Raw genomic sequence first — 10,321 nt, forward strand, 5'->3', positions numbered from 1 at the left:
TTCCAGGCGCTGGAACAGCAGGTATAAAGGCCCCGAGGCAGGCTTGACCTACTTGAGCAGCAAGAAGACCTTGGGGTTGGGTTGCAGAACGCTGGGGAAGAGTGGCAATAAATGAGCCTACAGAGTTAGGCAGCGCCATCTTGCAGGGCCTTGGTAACCATAGTGAGGGGTTTGGATTTGTCCTGAGATAGAAGGCTTTGGCTTTATACTGATACAAAAGACCAGGCCGTTGACCTGGTCTCATATATGTTTTAAAATACTCACTCTTGTTCTGAATGGAGAAGGGGTTGGAGTGGGGCAACAGTAGAATGGGCTGAACTAGATCGAAAGCCATTGCGGTCTTCCAGGTGAGAGAGCTTGATGGCACCTGCCCTTATCCCAGAAGTCCTACTGTGGCTGTGGTCCTCTTCACAACTGGGTCCCCGTGCCTGGGCCCTCTGTTCACACAGCCCCAGGATGGACAGAAGCACTCAGGTTGGGGAGAGGAAGGAGAGGAGGAAGTCCACCTTGTTGTGGACGATGAGCCTCTCCGGGTGGATGCCGTCATGCAGGGCCAGGCTGGAGGTCACTTCCCAGGGTCCACGAAGGCCACATGGTCAGCAGAGGCAGCTCAGAGGAGCCGGTTCACCTGGAGGGAGAACCAGTTGCTGCTGTACGTGGACTTGTAGCTGGTGTTGGCCAGTTTGATGACCACCAGAGTGCGGGGCTCCCAGACCAGCAGTGCAGCCACGGCGGCCCGGATCCCTGCCAGTCGTTGCACAAAGATGGACGGAGGGAAGGTGGTGAAGTGGGTGCCTAGGCACCACCACGGTGTGGGGGCCCCCAGCCAGGCCACCCCCAATTCATGGGCCACCAATTGTAATGAAGCCACTGGTGTGTGGAGGGAGCGCAGGGGCCAGCTGTGCGTGCCAGTGCCTCACTATGCCCCGAGCAGTGTCCACGGCCATCAGAGAACCCAACTGATACGTGGTGTGTAGATCCACTGGCTTCAGGGCTGCACGGAGGATGAGAGAGGAGGGGACGGGTTATTTAGAGCTGTACACTCTCAAGTTAAACAGATAAAAGTGCCAGTCTCGACTTACTTTCTAGAACATGGGTATCCTGCCCTTGACTCAGGGCTGGTCACCCAGAGCAACACATCCCTTTGGCCACACTGATTGTCTCCAGGATGGACGGGTCACCTTAGTAATCTTAGGGGTTTTGCTGGAGCTAAGGGAAAAAGTCTCGTTCTTTCCTGCAAGACTGACATGGGAGGATGGGTCATCTTGCCCCCTTGTTGGAAGAGCCCGCTGCTGCTGGGGCCACCTAAGAGGGACTGAGAATGAGAGAATGAAGCTGAACGGTAGGGGGCAGAAGTGGGCAGTGAAGAGAAACAGACCAGATGACAGGTGTGAGCACGGGAAGCCAGATCCGCTGCTAACTCATCAGTCACCTGGGCTAATCAACTCCTTTCGTGCCTAAGCTGTTCTGACTGTGTTTTCAGCTGTTTACAAGATGAGTTGTGAATGGATACAAACACTGATGGAAATGATCCCTTAGAGACAGGGAGTGAGGACAACAGTGTGGGGCTGACAGCAGACGGAAAAAGTGCTTAAGATATTAGGAGGTTGGGCCCAGAGTGATTGTTTCTTTCAAACTTCTTTTTTGTGAAAACTCTTGGGAAAACTGGACCTATATGATCAGCTTCCTCTCCTCACAAGTCACTGGCAGACATTGGCTGCAGAATAACCCAGGCTTTCTTGGCCAGTTCTCTCCAAGAACAGCTCTCCGCTCCAGTTTGGCTGACTGCCTACCGCCTTTCAGAGACCCACATCCTCCTCTCCTGCGGACCTTTGAGTCCACTCCCCCCCCCACTCCCCATCCTCTCGCTTTTCTCCACCATCTCAAACACCCAGGCTCAGCTCTCTCATCTACAGAAAACCTCCCCTGAATGTGCCAACCTTATTTTAAACTCTAGCTATGCCTTCTCTATATCGTTCACTTAGCATTAGGTGATACCTGGTGTTGGTCATTATTTCTGGAAATGTCCTCTCCCCACTGTGCCCCTTGAGAGCAGAAGCTGCAAGGCCACTTGAGGTCTAGGCTCAGAAATTGCACAATATCACTTACATCACATTCTGTTGACCAAAGCAGGCCAGCCCAGATTCAGGGATGAGGAAATAGCCTCTCCATCTTGATAGAAGGAGCTGCAAAGAATTTGTTGCCATTTTTTCTGTTGCAACATACCACAATGGGTTAGTGCACGAATTGGTGATGCTAAAAGTTCCCCTTCTTTTTTGGGGGGTGGGGTGGTTATCCTAGGTTCTATTTTTATTTTTTGATTTTTTAAATTGAAGTATAGTTGATTTATAATATTATATTGGTTTCAGGTATACAACATAGTGAGTCAATATTTTTATAGATTGTACTCCATTTAAAGTTATTACAAGTGGCTGTATTTCTCTGTGCTGTACAATACATCCTTGTTGCTTATTTATTTTATACATAGCAGTTTGGATCTCTTAATCCCATACCCCTATTTTGCCCCTTCCCCCTTCCCATCCCTCACTGATAACCACTACTTTGTTCTCTATATCTGTGAGCCTGTTTCTGTTTTGTTGTATACATTCCTTTTCTTTTCCCGCCTTTGGCTGCGCTACGTGTCTTGTGGGATCTTATTTCTCCGACCAGGGATCAAACCCAGGCCCCGACAGTGAAATTGCCAAGTCCTAACCACTGGACTGCCAGGGAATTCCCATGTTTTGTTATATACATTCCTTTTTTTTTTTTAATTTTATTTATTTAATTTATTTATTTTGGGCTATGTTGGGTCTTCGTGGCTGCATGTGGGCTTTATCTAATTGGGCGAGCGGGGGGCTACTGTTCGTTGCGGTGCGTGGACTTCTCATTGCAGTGGCTTCTCTTGCTGCGGAGCACGGGCTCTAGGCACGCAGGCTTCAGTAGTTGTGGCACGTGGGCTCAGTAGTTGTGGCTCGCGGGCTCTAGAGCACAAGCTCAGTAGTTGTGGCGCAGGGGCTTAGTTGCTCTGCGGCATGTGGGGTCTTCCCGGACCAGGGTTCGAACCTGTGTCCCTTGCATTGGCAGGGAGATTCTTAACCACTGTGCCACCAGGGAAGCCCCTATATACATTCTTAAATGCAATCTTTTATGCCTTCTCCCATCGCCCAAAGCACCTGTCAATCACATCACATCATTCCCTCTTCACTTCCGGAAGGCGGCAGCACTTACTTCACAGAGAAAGCAAAGACCATTGTCCCTGCTATCTCTGCTTCAAGCCACCTTACCAGAAAACTCTGCATCTGCACCCAGGCTCACCTCCAGAAGAGGGGTGATTTACCCATTTATTGTGGGTAGCTGTAATTCATTCATTTTCACATGCGTAGTATTCAATTTTGTGAATTACCATGTAGTGTTGGGAAAACTAGTTACCTCATGCAAAAGAATGAAATTAGACACTTATGCCATACACAAAAATTAACTTAGAACAGATTGAAGACTTAAATGTAAGACCTGAAGCAATAGACTCCTAGAGGAAAACATAGGGAAAAAGCTCTTTGGCATTGGCCTTGGTTGTGATTTTTTTGGATATGACACCAAAAGCAAAGGCAGCAAATGCAAAAACAAGTGAGACTACCTCAAACTAAAAAGCTTCTTCATAGCAAAGGAAACAAAATGAAAAGGTAACCTACAGAATGGGAGAAAATATTTGCAAACTGTATAATTGGTTAATGTCTAAAATATATAAGGAATTCATACAACTCAATTGCAAAGAAGCAACCCAATTTAAATATTGTCAAAGGACATGAATAGACATTTTTCCAAAGAAGACATACAAATGGCCAACAGGTATATGAAAATGTGCTCAGCATCACTAATCATCAGGGAAATGCAAATCCGAACCACAATGAGATACCACTTCACACCTGTTTAGGATGGCTATTATCAAAAAGATAAGAGATAACAGGTGGTGGCGAGATTGAGGAGAAAAGGGAACCTGTGTGTACTGACTGTTAGTGGGAATGTAAATTGGTATAACCATTATAGAAAACAGTATGGAGTTTCCTCAAAAAATTAAAAATAAAATTACCATGGTAATTACCATTACCATATGATCCCAATCCCACTTCTGGGTATCCAAATGAAATGAACTCAGTATGTTAAAGAGATATCTGTACTCCCATGTTCACTGTAGCATTATCCACAATAGCCAAGATATGGAAACAGCATAAGTGTTCATTAATGGATGAATGGATAAAGAAAATGTGAGATACACATATGTATACACACACACACAGGAATATTTTTCAGCCTTAAAAAAGAAAATCCTGCCATTTTTTGGCAGCATGGGTGAACCTGGAGGACATTTTCTAAGGGAAATAAGCCAGACACAGAAAAGCAAATACTGTATGATCTCACTTGTATGTGGAATCTAAAAAGTTGAACTCATAGAACCAGAGGATAAAATGGTTGCCAAGGGCTGGGGAGTGGGGGAAATGAGGAGATGTTGATCAAAGGGTACAAACTTGCAGTTATAAGTTCTGGGGATCTAATGTACAGCATGGTGATTATACTCAACACTGTATTGTATACCTGAAATTTGCTATGTGAGTAGATCTTAGGTGTTCTTGCCACATACACAAGAAAAAGGTAACAATGTGAGGTGATGAATGTGTTAATTAGCTTGATCATGGTAATCATTTCACGATGTATACATATATTAAACCATCATGTTGTACACCTTAAAAAATCACGCTGTACAACCTAAATATATACAATTTTTATTAGTCAGTTTTACCTCAATAAAGCTGGGGAAAAATAATTTTTAAAGCAGTTAATTTAATATTAGATATTGGAATGACAAATTCAAGTCAAAGCTGCTAACAAGAGCAAAAAACTAAAAGAAGAAATTGGAAAGATGGCCAAAAAGTAGCAAATGGGAAAGCTGGTTTGAAGGCCACAGAGACTGTGAGGAACAGTTAATGGATCTAAATCATAAGCATGTTTGGCTCTGGGTTAGTTACCCCTATTAATAGCAACACCTTATGGTTAATTTAAATGTGACCCAAATAAGATCCCTTGCTCATTAATCTGGTATTGAATTTTCTATTAATTTGGTACTGAACTCAGAGGTTACCAAATAGGCATAGAAGAATCCCACCTGATAGTGGGCTTCTCCAAAGAAAATTTTTGCTTCTGACAAAAATCTAGGCTAATAACGTCCTAGAGTGTGTTAAATTAACACAGGTTGAGATTTTTCAGACCAATGGTTCTGTGAATTTGGACTGCACATCTACCTAAGGTCTGGCTTGTGGGTATAAATTCTCCAGAAAGAGTTTTCTCTGTCTGTTCTGGACCAAGGTCGAAGACAGTCAAATTCTTTGAAATCCTCTGCTTGAGTGTGGGGTGGTGGTCTCCAGGTCACACAATATGAGGGTGTAGAACTTTGAGACCCTGACTTTATGCCAGGCGGGCAATTTCCTATTAGACTCACCACATTGTCAAAGACTTCGGGGTTTGTATCCTGCTCTTGGCTTCCTGCACACCAAATCTCAAGTTTCTTGAGCTTGGCAAATGCCCTCAAGGGGAAAGCAGTCTTTAGTGTATTACTCTCTGAGTTCCCAGTTTCATTTAGATTTTGCCCTCTGATAATTCCTTTAAAATTTGACAGATTATCAATGCATTTATTTATTTATTTATTTAAAGTAGATAGAATGTGTTTTTTTTTTAAATATATTTATTTATTTATTTATTTTTGGCTGCATTGGGTCTTCATTGCTGCACGCGGGCTTTCTCTAGTTGTGGCGAGTGGGGGCTACTCTTTGTTGTGGTGCGCGGGCTTCTCATTATGGTGGCTTCTGTTGTTGCAGAGCACGGGCTCTAGGCGTGCGGGCTTCGGTAGTTGTGGCACGTGGGCTCAGTAGTTGTGGCTCACGGGCTCTAGAGCACAGGCTCAGTAGTTGTGGTGCACGGGCTTAGTTGCTCCGCAGCATGTGGGATCTTCCCGGACCAGGGCTTGAACCTGTGTCCCCTGCATTGGCAGGTGGATTCTTAGCCACTGTGCCACCAGGCAAGCCCAGAATGTTTTTTTAAAATTAATTAATTAATTTTTGTCTGCGTTGGGTCTTCATTGCTTCGCGTGGGCTTTCTCTAGTTGTGGCGAGCGAGGGCTACTCTTTGTTGCAGTGCATGGGCTTCTCATTGCGGTGGCTTCTCTTGTTGCGGAGCACTGGCTGTAGGCGTGGGGGCTTCAGTAGTTGTGGCACAAGGGCTCAGTCATTGTGGCTCGCGGGCTTAGTTGCTCTGCAGCGTGTGGGATCTTCCTGGACCAGGGCTTGAAACCACGTCCCCTTCATTGGCAGGCGGATTCTTAACCACTGTGCCACCAGGGAAGTCCTATCAATGCATTTTAAAATATTAAAAGTATTTTTGTCATTTAAAAATTTTGGACTCACTGAGGTATAATTTACATACAGTGAAATTTACTTTTTAGTGTTATAACTATACATTTTGATGGACATGTAATTGCATAACCACAAATGCAATCAAGAAACAAAATGTTTTCATGACCCTAAAAACTTCCCTCATGATCCTTTGTAGTCACCTCCCTCTGGCAATCATTGATGTTTCCTTTTAAAATAGCTTTACCTTTTCCAGAATGTCATATAAAAATAGATCATAGAGTATGTAGCCTTCTGAGTTTGGCTTCTCTCACTTAGCTTAATGTATTTAAGATTCATCCATGTTGTTAAATGTAAAAGTAATTTGTTCCTTTTTATTGCTGAGTAGTATTCCATTGTAAGGATGTACCAGTTTGTTTATACTGGGGTTGTTGTATTTGAAGGATATTTGGTATATATTAATTTTATAAGAAACTGTCAAACTGTTTCCACAGTGGCTGTACCATTTTGCATTCCCATCAGCAATGTTTGAGAACTCCAGTTACTCCACATCCTCACCAACATTGGTTTGTCAGAAAAAGTCATTTTGTCACCATTTTTTAAATAAATAAATTTATTTATTTATTGGCTGCATTGGGTCTTTGTTGCTGAGCACAGGCTTTCTCTAGTTGTGGCGAGCAGGGGCTACTCTTCGTTGTGGTGCGTGGGCTTCTCATTGTGGTGGCTTCTCTTTGTTGTGGAACACAGGCTCTAGGCATGCGGGCTTCAGTAGTTGTGGCTTGTGGTTCTAGAGCGCAGGCTCAGTAGTTGTGGCGCATGGGCTTAGTTGCTTGGTGGCATGTGGGATATTCCCGGACCAGGGCTCAAACCTGTGTCCCCTGCATTGGCAGATGGATTCTTAACCACTGCACCACCAGGGAAGTCCCTTGTCACCATTTTTGAAAGTTAGTTTTACTGGGTATAGTATTCTGGATTGGTAGTTTTTCTTTCAGTACTTCAGAGATGTCATTTTATTTTCTTCTAACTTATGACCTGAAGCCTGTTGTAATTCTTATCTTTGTTCCTCTTTGTATGAGATGCCATATTTTTCCTCTGGTTGCCTTGAATTTTTCTCTTTGGTTTTCATTGGTTTAAATATGATGTGTTTAGGGGTGTGTGTGTGTGTGTGTGTGTGTGTGTGTGTTCTTGGAGTTTTCTGAGCTTCTTGGATCTGTGGGTTGATTTTTTTAAATTGATTTTGGAAAACTTTAGACGTTGTCTCTTCAAATATTTCTTCTGCATTCTTTTTCACTCTTTTCTTCTGAAATTCCAGTTACCAGTATGTTAGACCTTGGACGTTTACCAACAGCTCTTGCATGCTCTGTTCTTTCTTTCTCTCTCTCCTCTTGTATGTCAGTTTTGGTGTTTTCTAATTAACTTGTTTTCAGATTCCATGGAAATACCCCATGAAATCTACTGTGGTCCTTTGCTTTCTTCATATTCTCCAAAACACCAACTACTTTGTTAGAGTAGACCAGCTGCACTTGCTCCAGAGCAGGGGAAGGATAGCAGGTATGTGCCATTTCCAGATCCTGGATATCCCCAGGGACCCTGGGCTTCAGGGCAGGACCCAAAGCAGATCTCCACTGTGGGTCATGGGTCTGCCCTGTTGGTGGTCTGTGGTCACAAGGATGCTTCCAGGTAGCCTGCCAGGGCACAGTTGGCCTAAGCAGGACCCCTTAGGTGGTAGGTGAAGGTCTGGGGGCTCATGGAGGCTCAAAAATCCCTCACCATCGCCCACGGTTGGAGGCCAGTACAGAAGATGGGTCAGGTCTGAGAGCTCCTGGAGGAGAAAGTCCAAGAGCGAGGGAGATTCTGAGAACTTGGAGGCAGATTTAGAGGCAGAGTAGGGTCCCAGGGGCTGAGGGATGTTACTGTCAGGCCAGGACATCTTGAAATAGAGGACCTGTGGGTAGTGAAAGAAGAATCTATCAGTGGTTTGTGTTTCCTTCACTTTCTAAGGGGAAGGAGATTTCCAGTCACCAAGGTAGGACCCAGCAGTTCTGTCCTACCTGTATCAGGCTGTCACTCATCAGCCTGTTGTCTGAGTCACCACCATATTTATTTGAAGGTAGCAGCTGTTCTTCATGAAGCAGAAGTTTATGTCTTCAAATAAAAGAAAAAAAAATGGTATCACCTCTGCCTTCTTACAAGAATGGCCTTCTTGCTTTCAAATAACTCTACTTCCCCTGCAGAAAACAATAACAGAAAGATAAACAAGAAAAAGTCATTTGGGGAGATCAAGAAACACAGTTCTAAAAATGTATGGATCAAAGAAGAAATAAAAATGGATATGAGATAACATTCTGACCACATAGTTACTTGGGGAATGCAATTAAAGCAGGATGTAGGAAGTTTTATAGCCTTAATGCTTCTATTTCAAAAGAAAAAAAGGCTGAAATGGACTGAGCTATATATCTATTTCAAAAAGTTAGAAAAAGAAGAGCAAAATAATCCAAACAAAGTGGAAAGAAGTCAATAATAAAGATAAAATGAGTAATTTCAGAGAAAACAAACAAAGTAGAAAGCATAGAAAAAGCCAAAATTTGACACTTTGAAAAGACTCAGGAGACTTCCCTGGTGGTCCAGTGGTTAAGAATCCACCTTCCAGTGCAGGGGACGCTGATTCGATCCCTGGTGGGGGAACTAAGATCCCACATGCCACCGGGCAACTAAGCCTGAGCGCTCTAGAACCCGAGCGCCACAACTAGAGAGGAGCCCGTGTGCAGCAATGCAGAGCCTGCGCTCCACAATGAAAGATCCCACATATCGTGATGAAGATCCTGCAACTAAGACCCAATGCAACCAAATAAATAAATAAATATTAAAAAAAAAGAAAAGACTCAGACAATTAATGAACTTTTAACAAGATTTATTAAGTAAGAGAGAAAGCATGAGTGGGTTGATACCAGAAACGAAAAAGGAGACATAACTAGAGCTTGTGCAGATATGAAAAGTTATGTCTGTGACAATACATTTCACTAAACAAAATAGACAAATTTCTAGACAATTATGTGAAAACTGACTCACAAGGAGCTAGAGCACACGGGCTTCAGTAGTTGTGGCACACGGGCTCAGTAGTTGTGGCTCACAGGCTCTAGAGCAAAGGCTCAGTAGTTGTGGTGCACGGGCTTAGCTGCTCCACGGCATGTGGGATCTTCCCGGACCAGGGTTTGAACACGTGTCCCCTGCACTGGCAGGCGGATTCTTTTTTTTTTAAAGCAACATGGATTTTGGCTCTTGTGTTTAAACTGCAGTCATGATTTTTTTAAAAAATTAATTAATTAATTTATTTATTTATTTTTGGCTGTGGTGGGTCTTCGTTTCTGTGCGAGGGCTTTCTCTAGTTGCAGCGAGCGGGGGCCACTCTTCATCGCGGTGCGCAGGCCTCTCACTGTCGCGGCCTCTCTTGTTGTGGAGCACAGGCTCCAGACGCGCAGGCTCAGTAGTTGTGGCTCACGGGCCTAGTTGCTCCGCGGCATGTGGGATCTTCCCAGACCAGGGCTCGAACCCATGTCCCCTGCATTGGCAGGCAGATTCTCAACCACTGCGCCACCAGGGAAGCCCCTGCAGGTGGATTCTTAACCACTGTGCCACCAGGGAAGTCCCATATATGTGTCTTTATCTTTAAAGTGGGTTTCTTGTAGACGACATATAGGTGGGCAATGTTTTTTTGATCCACTTTGACAATCTTTAGCTTTTAATTGGTTCACTTAGACCAAAGTGATTGGCGTTCAAAGTGATTATGAATATAGTTAGATTAATACGTACAACATTCCTTACTGGTTTTTTTGCCCTTGTTCTTTTTTTTTTTTTTTTTTTTAAATTTTTAAAATTTTTTTATTTTTTATTTTTTTTAATGCTATTCTTGTCTGCTTACATTC

At 43.7% G+C, this 10,321-nt stretch overlaps 1 protein-coding gene and 1 pseudogene across 15 annotated transcripts in view; one reads left to right on the top strand and one right to left on the bottom strand.

Moving 5' to 3' along the window:
- Positions 1-10,321, top strand: part of MBLAC1 (metallo-beta-lactamase domain containing 1) — a 68,048-nt gene that overhangs the window by 2,122 nt on the left and 55,605 nt on the right. The window contains exon 2 of one of the 15 annotated variants that reach the window (XM_057528695.1): positions 6,893-9,687. The exons of the other annotated variants lie outside the window; for them this stretch is intronic. The gene's annotated coding sequence lies outside the window, so the exon portion shown is untranslated. Of the gene's footprint in view, positions 1-6,892; positions 9,688-10,321 lie in introns of those variants that run through there. 15 annotated transcript variants of the gene reach the window in all.
- On the bottom strand, positions 471-8,328 carry LOC130704848 (NXPE family member 3-like; annotated as a pseudogene).

This window comes from Balaenoptera acutorostrata, chromosome 15 (assembly GCF_949987535.1).
Source record: "Balaenoptera acutorostrata chromosome 15, mBalAcu1.1, whole genome shotgun sequence".
In the NCBI taxonomy this organism is placed as follows: Eukaryota; Metazoa; Chordata; class Mammalia; order Artiodactyla; family Balaenopteridae; genus Balaenoptera; species Balaenoptera acutorostrata.